Source organism: Macaca mulatta, chromosome 18 (genome assembly GCF_049350105.2).
Source record: "Macaca mulatta isolate MMU2019108-1 chromosome 18, T2T-MMU8v2.0, whole genome shotgun sequence".
Classification (NCBI taxonomy): Eukaryota; Metazoa; Chordata; class Mammalia; order Primates; family Cercopithecidae; genus Macaca; species Macaca mulatta.
Genome location: NC_133423.1, coordinates 57719963 through 57735336, shown reverse-complemented (window position 1 = coordinate 57735336; position 15374 = coordinate 57719963). Strand labels below are relative to the sequence as shown.

At 39.4% G+C, this 15374-nt stretch overlaps 1 protein-coding gene and 1 long non-coding RNA gene across 51 annotated transcripts in view; one reads left to right on the top strand and one right to left on the bottom strand.

Annotated features, from left to right (window-relative positions):
* The window catches only part of DTNA (dystrobrevin alpha), a 412319-nt gene that overhangs the window by 251002 nt on the left and 145943 nt on the right, over positions 1-15374 (top strand). The gene's annotated exons all lie outside the window — the stretch shown is intronic.
* Positions 6151-15374, bottom strand: part of LOC114673690 (uncharacterized) — a 31086-nt gene continuing 21862 nt past the window's right edge. Inside the window, exon 5 of the long non-coding RNA XR_013408221.1 lies at positions 6151-7628. This is a non-coding gene — a long non-coding RNA (uncharacterized LOC114673690). The remainder of the gene's footprint in view (positions 7629-15374) is intronic.

Below are 15374 nucleotides of genomic sequence, written 5' to 3'. Positions count from 1 at the left end.
TTAAACCTCCAGGACACACTGGATAAGTTGAGAAGAGCTTTAAGACTTCAAGGTTTGTGTTTCCTTAACCTTGATGTTTGTTGTCCTTGGTTCTGCATGAAAAAACTCATCTCTCCACAGTTCCAAGGAATAATTCCAAAAATAAATGTAGGCATTTGCTTGAACCAGGACACTGTGTCCCCAGTTTTCTTTCCGAAGCCTACAGGATGTACAAGTTGCTCTTGAAGCCTGTCTACAGCACAACAAATCCAAGTTCTGCATTTGCTCCCCAGCTGAGTGACCGCGCTGGGCAAAGCTGCACTTAACAGATAATACCCATGGAGGAAATGCTGGGTGAGGAATTTGTAGTGAAAAGCACTGACAACAGCTTGAGATTTATTTAGCACAATTTATTTAGTTCTTCATTCAGAAGAAGTAAAATTCCATGCATGAGGTAATGTATGCAAAAGTGCTTTAAACTTGAAGTGTTAAAGCAGTACACAGTTGCTGGGGGGCTCTGATGTGAGAATGGCCAGCCTGTACTCTGGTTAGTCTGGAGCTAATTCCTTCAAGAATCACAGGTCAGAAGTGTTGCATTGTGGCCCCTTTTTTCTTCTTGACAAAAACTGAGGGAACGTGGCAAAGTAGGAAGAATATAGACCTTGGAGTCAGATTTGGGTTCAAATATAGTAATTTCCGTGGCTCTGGGACCTCTCTGTGTCTGTGTGTCCTCATTTGGATAACCCAGTTGTCAGCTGGGACTTCCTAGTCCCTTGAGCGCTCACGTAAAGTTGGCTCAAACCAATTCGAACCCTGTTCACCACCTTTGGGAATCTTAGGGTTACTGTCCCCTAATCTGTTATTCCTCTTACCCTAATATCTACGTACATTGTATTCTTTTTTCACCCTTTATCAAATTGCAAGTGAAGCTCTGTCCCTTCACTAGTGACCACCAAAGAGCCCACTCATGTTGGTGTGTCCAATACCTTCACTGAAGGTTTGGGGTTGGCAAGGACTGGTGTGGGAAGCCTCATAGCCTTTGTGGTCTCTCCAGAAACCTCTATCTTCTTTTTTCACTCTTCACATATGCCTCTAGATTGTTTCCTAGGAACACAAATATTTTCCCTCTTACCATGCAGAGAAATTTAGCTCTCTTCCGTGCTTGTTCCAAGTTTTCATACTCAAATGCATCAAGATGCCCAGAACAAAGGGTCTTCCAATGGCCTCCTCTGGAAGCCTCCTCTCAAAGCTCTAAATAGGAAAAAACGGGTTATCTGTTATCTTTTGAAAACGGTAATAATTTCTACCTTGCTATTTTTCAAGATTTTGCGAATTTTAGATAAAAGGGATATACAGTACTTTATACAATGTACAGCACATAGCAAGTGCATAATGAAGAAATGATGATGATGATGATTCTGTATTAGGTAGCCAGTGTTTGCAGTAACTGTACATCTCTGAGTGTCACTTATCACAATTATACTTAATTATTTGTGTAATCATCTCTTAATGTATGTCTTCCTGAAGTTCCCTGATGGCAGAAACTGTTTCTGTCTTGTTTACCTGGGTGTCATCAGTGCCTTGTACAGTGCCTGGCCCACATATTTAACTCTTTATTGTATTCATGAATAGATAAATGGACAAATGGAGAGTGTTAAATGTGGAGGGTTTTTCTTTCTTTAGAGGTTTGACTTTATAGGAGAAAGAAATGACAGGGCACGTGAGGGATGATGAAAACACTTAAGATGTTGTTGGAACGTTGTCAGCTGTCTGTTTGGGAAAGATTAGCAGAGACTCCATTTCTTTATTCACTCATTATTTCTGTGCATTTTCTACTCTCACAGCCCAATCAGTCTCCTCCCTATTCACGTTCTACTTATCATTATCCCTGAAGCTGAAAAAAAAAAAAAATAGAATATTTATTTGCCTGCTTCCACACTGTCTCACTAACACTATGATCAGTACATTTTCAGACTAGTCCAGTAAAACCTATCTTAGCCATAATTTATTTGAAATAGTTTATTTTTCCCCCTTATATTTTTCATGGCGGGTATTTTGTTTTTCAGCTAACTTGTTGGATTGCCTAATAATCTAACTTTAGTGTTATAGCTTTTTTCTGAAGAGGACAATGTGCTCTGTGCTGTAATGAAGCTTGTAAATTAACTCTAGGAATATAACTCATTCTTATACAGCAGAGTCACCTGTATATGCCGAGACATCGTGATCCAAAGCAAAGACACTGGATTTGCAGTCACCTTCCTCTGTGATCCTCCTTTCCTCATCTAAAATGAGAAGCCTAAGCTAAAGAAACAAATGTCAAACAGTAGCAAGGGATGCAACCTGGACTGAGCTGGGTTCTGTTCTCCTTCCCTGTGAGAGCACCTCCCTGCTTACATTTTAGAAGCTTGACTTAGGTTATGGAATTCGTTTGAATTTAAAAAAAAAATCCATGGCAAAAATAAAAATCAGCAAGCTGGAAAAGACACTCTTCTATAATCCCAAGCAAAGGAAATTAAATCACCCAACAAATATTTTCTAAGTCTAAAGTGCTATGTTAGTAGGAATATTAGATAAAGCACAAGAGGCCCAGTTAAATTGCAATTTCAGATAAATGGTGAATATTTTTTAGTATAAGTGAGTCCTATTCAATATTTGGGATATACCTGTTGTGGGGGTTCTGACAGCTGCTAAGTATGTCTATGCCAATTATGCATTCTGGCACTGGGGAAATGACCACAGGATGAGTCCGGGGACCCACTGGACCCACTGCAAGTCAGACCTGTGATAAAACTCCATTAATTACCTGAACTCCATAAGTCCCTATTTTAACTAGAGGACCACAGTGACGTTTTGGGTCTCCTGGAATCAATGTCAGCTCAGAGCCAGTGTCCAGTAGTCCCTGAAATGTCTGATCATTTCCCTTTCCCCAGTGCACAGTTACCCTGGTAAAAGGCTGGAAGTCTCCTTGGGGGAAGAATGGGAGAAAGATTCTCTGCATGAATTGTCAGTAATGTAGTGGGGTTCTTCCTCAAGAGGAGCCAGCCTCCCCTTCATTCAAGGGGTTCTGGGTCTGCAAACTGGCTCAAGTCTGGAAATTGATTGAGGGACTGTGATTCTCTGGTTTTATAATTCAAATTAGTCTTTTGTCCATTTGACCTAGAAGTTGTCTTCTTGTATAAATTAAGTAGGAATGCAGTAGGCTTCCTATCAGTTTCACTTCTAGGAACACCGTGATTAATTAGCCAATGCCAGAGCACTACACAAGTCAGACTATTCTGATTGAAGCTCTGCTTCTGCTGTCCATTATAGTAGCTATGCCCACCATGCGTTTGATGGTTGAGTGCTGACTTGGACACTGCTACCTCGAGATCCAATTATGCCCATTGTATTTAAATTTTATAGTTGAGTGACTGCAGTTCCCAACATTAGATCTGACATACAGAGAAGAGCAATTATAGGGCTCTTCAAAGATGCAGGTGCTGCCCTCACAAATCTATTTCACAAGGCATTGGTCCAGGGTATATCTTCTAGACCCCCCCAGCTGTGATGGGTAGGTCTAAAGTGACTAATCCACTCCACCATCCCAATCTGTCTAACCTTTGGATCCCTTTCTTTATGTTAAACCTGGGAGATCAGGCATTTCCAGCTCACTCACAATGGGTCATCTTTTAATCATATTTCAACTAACCAAGCAAATAAAGTATTAGAATCTTTTGTAACTCCCTGAGCTGCAACATTAAAAGCAGAGTTTCTACTTAGTGGGCCCAAATTAAAAAATTCATCCTGATCCAACTCTATGTTTTTATCCCACACCCTTAAAATCCATTCCCATGCCTGTTCTCCAGATTTTTGTTTATATAAATTAGAGCACTCAAGCAGTTCTTTTTGAGTGTAGAGCACCTCCTCATGGGTCACACTCTCAACCTCACCTGTACGGGACTGCTGCGACTTTAGTTATAGGTCTAGAAGCAAACAGAGGTATTGAGGGTGGCTCCTGAGGAGAATCAACATTATCTTGCTTGACAACTGTCTCAGGAGAGTCACTGTTGCCTCAGGCAGTGCAGGGTTTATCTCTTCAGACAAAGGTGGAAAGGCTGATGGCAGTATGAGTCAGAGATGGGATATTGCCTCTACTGAGGATGGGAAAGCTCTTCTGGCAAAAAAAGGTTCATCAGAGTTTACAAACTCAGTGTCCTCAGTTTCATCAGAGTCTTCCCACACGTCCCCATTCCAAGTTGCAGGGTCCCATTTCAATGCCCTCACTTTAACAGTAGTCACCTGGTGAGGCTATGCATGCATCTTTCATTGCAGGTCAGCCACTTGCGTGATAAGAGCTTGTGTCTGTTTTTCCACAATTTCAGCTCTTTCTCTACAGGAGATAAGACTCTCACTCAGGGAAATCTTAGCAGATTTGAGGCTCAGTATCTGCTTCTGACGCTGGGAGACAGAATCCCCGAGTTCATCATTTTCTTTCATCACTCTGTCCACTGAAGTTAGAAGTAACCAACCAGCTTCATTATGTTCCTTGGTTCTCCACATATGGTCAAAGGTATTATGTATAGAGTCTCTAAACTCCTTGCCTCTCAGGAGCGGTGAATCAGGAGTGTTAAATGCATTTATTTTGCATAACTCTTTAAACAGTTCACACCAAGGACTATCAGTGTTCTCCATACTATTAGAAGTAGAGTCCTTAGCATACTGTGGTCTAATCATATTAAGCAGCCAAGTCCAGAAACCTCAAAACCAATGAAACAACTCCATTCTTAATATTCTTTTCCTCTAGAACCACTCCTGGTACCAAAATCTGTATTAGTCAGGGTTCTCTGGAAGGACAGAACTAATAGAATATATATACACACATACATATATATACATGTGTAAGGAGAGCCAGTCCAAGTCCCAAAACTGAAGAACATGGAGTCCGATGTTTGAGAGCAGGAAGCATCCAGAACAGGAGAAAGATGTAGGCCAGGAGGCTAGGGAAGTCTCCTTTTCACATTTTTCTGCCTGCTTATATTTGCTAGCAGCTGATTAGATTGTAGCTACCAGATTAAGGGTGGATCTGCCTTCCCCAGCCCACTGACTCAAATGTTAATCTCCTTTGGCAGCACCCTCACAGACACAAGCAGGATCAATAGTTTGTATCCTTCAATCCAATCAAGTTGACACTCAGTATTAACCATCACACCTATACTAAAAAACTGTTTGCCAAGTGTGGCAACCTTATATGCTAGGCTCTTAGGGACTAAAGGATGTGTGTTATAGACCAAGAAGAGCACAAAGACATTTTTTAATGGATTTTTTTGCTGTTGATTTTCTTTTATTATTATTATTACTATTAATTCATGTGACTCTTTGCAGTTCATTGCATTATTTCATTGCCTGGCCTCATGTTGCAACACGTTATCATTCTGTGGACCAGCCAGAAGAGGCAGCTGTCTCTGGACCTAACATTTTTATTTTCATTTTTAGTTCTGGAGTACATGTGCAGGATGTGCAGGTTTGTTACATAGGTAAACATGTGCCATTGTGGTTTACTACACCTATCAACTCATTACCTAGCTATTAAGCCCAGCATGCATTAGCTACTTTTCCTAATGCTGTCCCTCCCACAACCTAACTGTTAAGGTGTACTCTTCAAATAAGATGGCTAAAACAGTGCATGAGAAGCTAGCCACTTCTTCACCTTCATCTCCTTTTGTTATCTCACACAGGATCCTCACCCCAACTCACCCCCAGAGACACCACTTCTTTTGACTTTACTACCTTTGGAATTTATTTCTCATTCAATTGAAGCCAATAGGAAAACAGTGTCCAACATACAGAAAATATACCTAGAGGACATCTATACCGTGAAGTTGAAAATTCTGGTTCAATGCCCTGCATGTGAAGAGCTCTCACAAACACTAATGACTGAGTACTGTAGTTTGTAGCTGCACCTTCAGATTGGCTAACACTGATAAATCTTATAAAGGAGAGCAATACCACATTAAATTCTGAAATGTTACTTTCCCTAATGAGTATTCACACATTACGCGTATGTATGCATGCACTATTTGTCATTTGTTTTCATTTTTTAGAGATTTCATTTCTAAAAGCTGTAGGAGAATCTTTTCAAATGAATTATATATGAGCCATAATTAATATGAATAAATCCGCTCATGCAAAACATTTCAGGAGGTACATTTCCCATTTATATTATCACCAAAGGAGGAATTTCATTATTTTTCATAGCTATTTTGTCATGGATCTTAAAATGGAGTCACAGATAAGGGGAAAAAATGGAAGATTGTACAGACAGAATTCCGGGGTCTAAAATCAGTAGGGTGGACAGAGACGATAAAGTCAACTTTTTAAAGGTAAAAATCTCAGTATTCTGAAATTTAAGGCCTCGTTTAAATGCCTTGAACTTCTTAGGATTAAAATACATTTGCCCAGTATGTTCTTGGGATATTCAAAATTGTGCATTAAAATAAACATGATATTATGAACCTCCAAAAAGTGTTCATAGTACATTTTGGCCAAAAACCGTGTGAATCAACCAAGTCATCTGAGCATAGGTCCTGTTTAAAAGTAATGATGGAAAATTCAGTAATGGATTTAGAAAACCTAAAAATAGTCTGTCTGGTTCTAGAAATGACAAAATCTGGGGGATAACTTTGTTCCTGTTCTTCATATAATTTGATCTTCCTACTTTGCCACAGGACATCGGTTTTGTGAGAAGGGCATATAGTGCAGGCAGCATTTCTCACCTTGTATGGCTTGGGAAGAATGGGCTTCATTCAAAACCAGGGAGTAGTAAAAGTTCATTTGTATTCATTTTTTAAACAGGTGTATAGTGAAAGTATTAGTATTCTAAGGATATTTGAATTCTTCGAAAATATTCAGTTATCCAAAATTAATCATCTGGGGCTTAACTGAAACAGTACTGTATATGTTATACATAAAAGGCTATCTTAATCATCAAAGGAAGCACTAGCTAATATGTATTAAGGAAATTGAGGCAAGTTGTACCTATGAAGGCTGTTATCTAAGTTCATATCCACAAACAACATATAGTTTAAAATGTGAAATGATATATGTGTACAAAATTACTTGGTAAAGTGATTGTGAAGCCTCACTTAAGTGAAATAGTAATTATTTCTTCTAAAGACGGTCTGCTCCTTACCACATTTTTCTGTTCCTTATAAATATTTTTGAAGCCATAAGGATACAAATGAAAGATTTCTCTTGTTTTCTAAGTAGTTCCCTTAGCTCCAACTGAATCATCTGCTTAGTGTCCTCCCTCTTACAATGCATACAACCAAGGGATGCTTAGAGAAACGAAGCCTCCCAGTTCTTGGGAATAGGCCTCGATGTGTGAGTTCTCACTGCCAGCCCTTCCAGGTCAAATCTTCCAAGGCTTTAGTCTCCCTCCCTCTCCGATTCATCCTGTGTGTATACCGTTGGATTTATATTCTGTAATTACTGCTTGCATTGTTTAAGTCCTGTTTGTAGGAGTCCTCGCAGAGCTCTTTCTTTTCTCCACTATGAAGTATAAGCCACCTGACCCGGCTGTAGTCAGTGTAGTGCTCCCTAACTTCACTCATTTTAGGCACAAGTGGCACTAGTGAACATCATGGAGACACGCCTTCATGAAACCGACAGTCCTATGAATAAAACAGACACCAACAAAAAACCATTTCATAAAGATTTTATGACTGCAATTGCTATAACTGTTAGACAATTATGGGGATGTCATAAAAGGGTATATTCGAGTATATACTAGAGTATATTAGAGAAATTAGGAAAAGCTGCACTGTGGTAGACATGCCTATTGGAACTAGCCAGGTTTAGGGCTAAGAGTGGTTAGGATATGCACTGTGAAGAGAAAAGAGAATATTCCAAGCAATGGGATCAGCAGAAGGAAAGGGCCTGAGGCACATATGAGTGAACACAGAGACATGGGCCTAGGAACCAGATGGCTCGGACATACAAAGCCACTTTAAGGATTTGGGACTTCAAATTAAAGGCAGTAGGAAGTCCATCCTGCTTTTCCTTGCCATTCTCTCAAAAAGCATCTTAGTTGACCCCAGAGGCCATCAGATACAACAAGCATGTCTACTAAATTAGCTCATGTAATATGAGCTGCAAAATAGAAGCATAATATCTAAACAGAGGAAGGTACACACAGTACAGGCCCAGCTAGTGAGGAGGATATTCCAGGAGCCTCAGAAACAAAGCAACATAGTATGTTTACTTCATTTAAAACAAAGATGCCCATATTGGCTTTTTGCCATTTAGAACATGATTTACTAAAACTCTAGATTACCAAGTAAACCAGGCTGAGTTCAGGCACTTTGTTGAAGCTGGGCTGGAGGCCACTCTCCTTCTGCTCGTCTTTCTTCACCCTGTTCCCTCTTAGCTGCACCTTAGTCTCTTTATCCTCTCCTTCTATCTGCTGTCCCGATGTGACAAATCTCTCCCTGTGCCGTGTTCAGAGTTTAGGATGTCTGATAGAGGAGAGCGCGTGATGGTGAGGAATGCCAGTCTACTAGTCATGCCTTTTTGCACACCTCTAGCGTTTTGTGCATACATAGTTAACAGTCCGGAGCTGCACATTAATGAAGGATTAGTGCAGAATGCATGCCTAGAGAAAGTTTCCGAGATCATGTTACAAATCACTTCTGACAAGTTTTGCAGAGAAAAGCTGCATAATTCACTTGAACTTTTTTTGCAGCCTTTATTTTATATTCAGGGGGTATATGTGCAGGCTTGCTACCTGAGTATATTGTGTGATATGATGCTGAGATTTGGGGTATGAATGATCACCCAGGTACTGAGCATAGTACCCAAGAGTTAGTTTTTCAACCCTTTCTCCCCTTCCTCCCTCCCCACTCTAGTAGTCCTGTTTCTATTGTTGCACACCATGGAATACTACGCTTGGGCTTTTCAAACTAAAATATGCATGACTGATTCTCTGTGATTAGGATATAAGTGGGATTTATATTAAAAATAAACACATTTGTCCTTCTTTAAAAGTGACATTTAAAAACTTAAAGTAATCATCATTGTCTTCTTGTTTGGAGGTGCAAGGTCTAGTTCGTTTTCTATTCTTAACTCTCACAGTCTTCCCCTCACACACTTCCATAAAATATTGGTATAATCCTAAAGTTTAGACAAACAAAGGCACATCATACTTTTAAAAGCTTTGTCGAGAATGATGGTTGAGAATGATGGGAACCATTATTCTCAGCAAACTGTCGCAAGAACAGAAAACCAAGCACCGCATGTTCTCACTCACAGGTGGGAATTGAACAATGAGATCACTTGGACACAGGAAGGGGAACATCACACACCGGGGCCTATTGTGGGGAGCAGGGAGTGGGGAGGGATAGCATTAGGAGATACACCTAATGTAAATGATGAGTTAATTGGTGCAGCACACCACATGGCACATGTATACATATGTAACAAACCTGCACATTGTGCACATGTACTCCAGAACTTAAAGTATAATTAGAAAAAAAAAAGCTTTGTCATTCAAAAGTCTCATTTGCTTGCCTGCTTTGCAGACTATTAATGGACCTTGGAGAATAAAAACCGAACTTTAAAACATTTCCAGGCAGATGTGCCATAGAGCAATGACTTGTTTCTTTGAAAGGACTTCTGGGACCCCTGTAATTATGACAATCACTTGCAAACTCCAAGTCTCTCATTCCTCACCTTCCCAATCCCTGACATCCCATATTCATTTCATGATAGGCATTCTGAAGTGTTTTTTACACTAGAAGGAGGAGCTGGCTCAAAGAAATAGATCTCTAAATCAGAAAACAGAAAAACATCTCTAACCAGGACCCCAAAATGTTAAATTCTGGCTTTGGCTTTGCTGTTTCACTAGGCAGCCATGGACCTATTGCTTGACTTCTGAGTTCCATTGTTCCTATCATGTGACAATATCAAGTTGGGAACAGTAGTACAGATACCTATTACTCGAGGGGAAGTAATGGTGAGAAACTTCTTGGTGTGACTCCATTATTCACACACCATTCTTGTTTGCCCTGACATGTTATGCAGGTCTGGCTTTTATTTGAGATGTCCTGACCTTATATAAGAGATAGAACTGATTCATATTTCAAGCCTAATGATGTAACAGCTCTCAGCTGGAAGGGAGCATCTCTGAGATTGATTCCTACACTGTGGGAGTTCCAAGTAGATATTCATCATATATAGTAAACTTTCTAAGTCCCAGAATCCTTTTCACCACCTTTTGGGAGCTTTTATAGGACAGTTTTTTAGTAGTTATTTCTTTCAGCGTCTAATCATTTCCAGGTAGTAGTTTAGACTCATTAAATCTTTGAAGTCACTGGTGCTATTAAGTGCATCATTGCCTCTGTGCATTGAAGGACAGTGAAGTGGTGGTTGCTTGTCTGTGTGCCCAGAACCATCAGGAAATGGCTTGAGTACCACTGGGAAAAAGGCTTTGTTAAAAAGGAACTGCTTGTTCACTCTGGGACACTTAGCCTCCTGCTTATTAGTCCTTTTGCTGTGTTCTCACCAGGTTCGGGGACATTTGTTTCCATAAATGCAGACACTGAAGCTGGAATCTGGAACATGTACTTTCAGTATTTAGAGATTTGCTGAGTGGACACATATTGACACATCACAAGCATGATTGTTATGGTCTCAAAGGTGTGGGAGGATATCCTGAGCCCAGGAGTTTTGAGACCAGCATGGGTGACATAGTGAGACCTTGTCTCTATGAAAAAACTTTAAAAATTAAAAATTAGGGCATGACGGTGCACGCCTGTGGTCCCCACTGCTCGGGAGGCTGAGGTGGGAGGATCATTTGAGCCCAGGAGGTCAAGGTTGCAGTGAGCTGTAATCGCACCTCTGCACTGCAGCCTAGGTGACAGGGTGAGATCCTGTCTCAAAAACAAAAAAAAAAAAAAAAAGAAAAGAAAAGAAAGAGTGTCCACAGTAGTGTTAATGCCTTTTGGCTACAAATATTTTGTTCATGTGCCACAGTCTTATTTTGTATCCTGGTGACTGTTTCTAGTAGTGTGTCTGTGGAATGGAGGTGATTTGAGGCACAGGCATCATGAATCAGAGGAGCATGACGTATGTATGGGTATTTTTACTTGTTCCATTTACAAACTCTAACTTGGTGGAATTACAATACAAAAATTAACTTTGTATTCTGGTTGTCTGCACAAGTCCATTTTCTACATAATTGTATTGTATATAACTTTGTCCTTTATATTATGGTAAGAATAACATAATGAAAGGATGTGATATTTTAATTAGGTTAATGTAATTCACTGAGGTACTGGCTTTTGGGGATCATAAAGTTCCCAGGAGCATGCACTTCATTTTCATACCCTTTGGCTAACTAGCTACTTTTATGTTTCATAATATTTGAGCTAGAATAAGCAGGGTATCCTCCCATTCAGGCAGTTCTTGATATGTGGTATTGGGGTTGCAATGATTCTTCTATCATGATAGCCAAATATGTGGGCTGATATTTTAATAACCTCAAAATAATCTTTGCTATATTTACCTCTATTAAATTTGTTCATATTAATTAAGCAATCAGAGCTAACTAAACATATTGACACTTAAATGGTTTCAGAGTGTAGCCTAGCTACTTCTTATCAGGAAACTCATGAGTTTGCAAAGCTTTTATCAAGGTAACTTTATGTCCAAGGATTTCATCACCAACCCTTTGGAGCAGAATATTCCTGGAGCATAGTCGATACAGTGACTCCTCTGTGAGCCTTCTAGGTGTCTTCAAGAATTACTAAGGTCCAAAGTACTCAAATTTGAGTTTCTGTTTTATGCTGGCATTTATCAGATATGCAATAAATATTCACTAATATTCATGTCTGATATTAGTTAATATATTATTAGTCTGTACTTTCCTGATATTAGTCAATTTATTAAATATTGAGTAATGTCTGATACATAATAAATATTAGTCAAATAGCAATATGATGAAGAGGCTAAAAGTTGGAACAAAGGTCAGTTAGACTGACGTGGGTTCAAATTTGAGTTCTTTAAATTTGAGTGCTTTAAATTTCAGTTCTCTAAGCCTGAGTTTCCTCATCAACAAAATGAGGATAATAACACCAACTAACTTGAAGATAAAATTAAATCATTAAAATTAGGAATCACAGTAGGCCTCTCTAAAGGATACTTAGGAGCTAGTAGAGTCTAGGGAGGAACAGGGAGGTAGTGCAGCCTGATGGCTAGGAAGCCTCCGGAGAGACTTGTTAAGTACAAATCCTGGTTCTGTGACTACCTGCAATGTGATCTTATGAAAATTTCTTCACCCTTCTCAGTTGTATTAGTTTCCTCTTGTTGCTCTAACAAATAACCACCAGTGTAGTGGCTTAAAACAACACAAATGTATTATCTTACTGTTCAGAGGTCCAGAAGTCTGAAGTGGGTCTTACTGTACTAAAATTAGAGTGTTGGCAGGGCTGCGTTCCTTCTGGAAGCTCTAGAGGAGAGCCCATTTCCTTGCCGCTTCTAGCTTCTGGAGGCCACCCGCATTCCTTGGTGTGTGGGTTCTGCCTCCATCTTCAAATCCTCAACCTTTTATGAGGACTCCAAATAATTGCATTGGGCCCACCAGGATAATTCAGGCTAATTTCTCCATTTCAAGATCCTTAACCTAATCACATCCATAAAGTCCCTTTTGTCAAGATAACATATTCACAAATTTGGGGGGTTTAAGATGTGAACATCTCTGAGGGTCCATTATTCTGTCTACTTCGTCAGCCTTTGTTTTCTCTTCTTAAAAACAGGGTAATATAGTATGGCCTCTCTCAGAGTTAGGACAAGAAATAAATAATTCATGTGACATGCTTAGTACAGAGCCTACTCACATAGAAGAAACACTTAGTAAATGTTTATTATTATTGTTATGACATTCAGTGAATGAATCTCAGGGTCTCTTCCGGCTATATAACCCAGGCATTCATGCCTCTGCCTCACCGGGACAATGCAGGAGGTCTGGAAGGCTGAAAAAGAAGGCTCCTTCCCACCAGCTATTCTTCCTCACTCAAATTCTTGGCAATCACCAAATGAGAGCCATGGCACTCTTAAGAAACACATTTCTCTCAGTCTTCCCTTAATTTCAGAAAAAATTCTCTTCAATGGAAGGGACATAACTAAAAGCTTTATAATTTATAGGAACAGATCCAGAGGCAAGAAATAAGGGCTGCCTCTGTTTCTTCTCTTTCCATTCTGTATTCCTGTCATTGCCAGTCAACCCTGGTCTTAGGAAAAGGAACCATGGTGTGCAAAATGCCGTTGTTTACTGCTGGAGATCTTGCAGCCATAACTTTTGGCTGCTCATACTCCCTGCCTGTTTCTTTTCCATGTGGCCTATTTAGTTTTGGCATCTATGTTCATTAACCCCATTGACTCGGCTGTGTTTTCATTGTATAACAATCATCAGAGTCCCTACAATGTTGTTTTTTCTAGGTTGTTTCTAAATATTGCTATTTTCTAAGTTGTTTTATATTCTATCAGCCTAAGATATCCACTACAGAAAGAATTTAAGTGGTGGAAGGAAAAGATAGAATAATATTAATTAATTTCATATTTAGCTATGAATTTATCTCTATTCCACATGTTACTGATAGATAAAACTAGATTGTAAACTTGTTAAATGTAGGTTCTCTTATGTCCTCATTGTAAATGCATGTTTATTAAAAATCAAAATATCTCCTTCTGCAATCTAGAATTTTTGATACTTTTTAAAAATATTTTTGGTACAAATAAGTTTGCAGAAACATATAGTAGAATCAGTAGGGAGGAAAGGGATGTAAAAGAAATTTTTAATAGACATACTCTATCATCTTTTCCTACCCTTCTTGTAGTGACTTTGGAACCCTGTGCTCTTAAGTTTTGCTATTGGTCTTGAATCTGTAGATATACAGTGATGGTCATATTGACATCCTCCCACCCACCCATCTTAGCCCTCATCTGCTGTTGACCCTCTCATCTTCCCTATCTCAAAAGATGCTTTCATTCTGTGGCCTCTGGAGAGTATCGTCCAGAGCTAGACTCCTCAGAAAGCAGGCAAAAGCCATTATTATTTCCTTTTCCCAGTGAATCAAAATTGCCACCTCTTCACTGTGTTTATCTCAAGCAGGTATGAAGAAGAAAGCAACCAAATTAAATATACGAATTCTGATTTTCCCAAGGAAATTTGCTTTATTAATGACATAAAATAAACTTCCCATGGTGAAATTTCAAGATACATCTCAGTGATACATAGTAAATGAGAGGTTTCATGTTAAAGAGAATTTTCTAGTTTCACTAAAAATCACCCCAAATAAATGGTAACCCCCTCCATCCTCACTGATTCATTCAAGAATCTTCATGACTGTGCAAAGGCACGTCTGTGCTCTGAGTATACAGTGATATAAAGCACCATGCCACTGTTGGATTCACACATCATGGATATCATGACTGTTAGGAACTCTCTTGGTATTTCTTTTCCCACTATACTTTCCTGGTCGAGCTTGTTAGTTTTAGTCACATTCCCTATAATACACATAGAAATGAGGAAGGTGAATAAAGGGACAGAGTTAAGGAAAGGAAAACAAAGAGCAGGGAGGGAAAGTTGGAGCAGAGAATGGGAGAATAAGATGGAAAGAAGAGGAGAGGTGGAAGAAAATGGGGGAATGCAGAGGAGATAGGCACTTATGGCTCACAGGTCTCTTTCCTTGGCAAAAATGGGCCATTGCACAAACCATGAACCCCATCCTGCCCAGCTCCCCTCTGGAATTCACTTACACATGTCTTCAGTTATGCTTTAGCCTATGTCCCTGTGCATCTGTGTGGGCAGTGCCCCACCACCAGTACCCTCGGGAAAAACAGGGCAGTTCCTTTGAGTCTTTTTTCATACAATTCCATTTTGGTCAGTGGGATCTGTAGTCAGACATGTCTAGTCTGAAACCTTAAATTGTCCACTTAAGCAACATCTTAATCTCTCTGAATCTTGGTTTTCACATTGGTAAAATGAGACTAACAATACCAACATGATGGTGTTCTTACAAGAACACAGTGAGAAGGGGCCTGCATAGTACTCGGAACATAATAAGCTTTTTAAAATGATAATTGTTTTAAATAGTGTCGTGGCTATTACTATTCTTATTTATTATTATTTCTTCTCCCAGAAGTCTGATATTTTGTCCTATTGCAGAAAACAATATATTCTCCTGCCTCTCTGCTTCCCAACTCTCCAAACTCTGCACTAAAAAAAAGAAGAAAGAAAATGTTAAAACATACAAGCCTCCCTAGCCTACATCTAGTTCAATGCTACGCTTTTACTCTCTCTCTCTTTTCCCCAATTCTCCTATGGAAATCATAATTTCAGAAGCCCAGATCACAATTAGCCC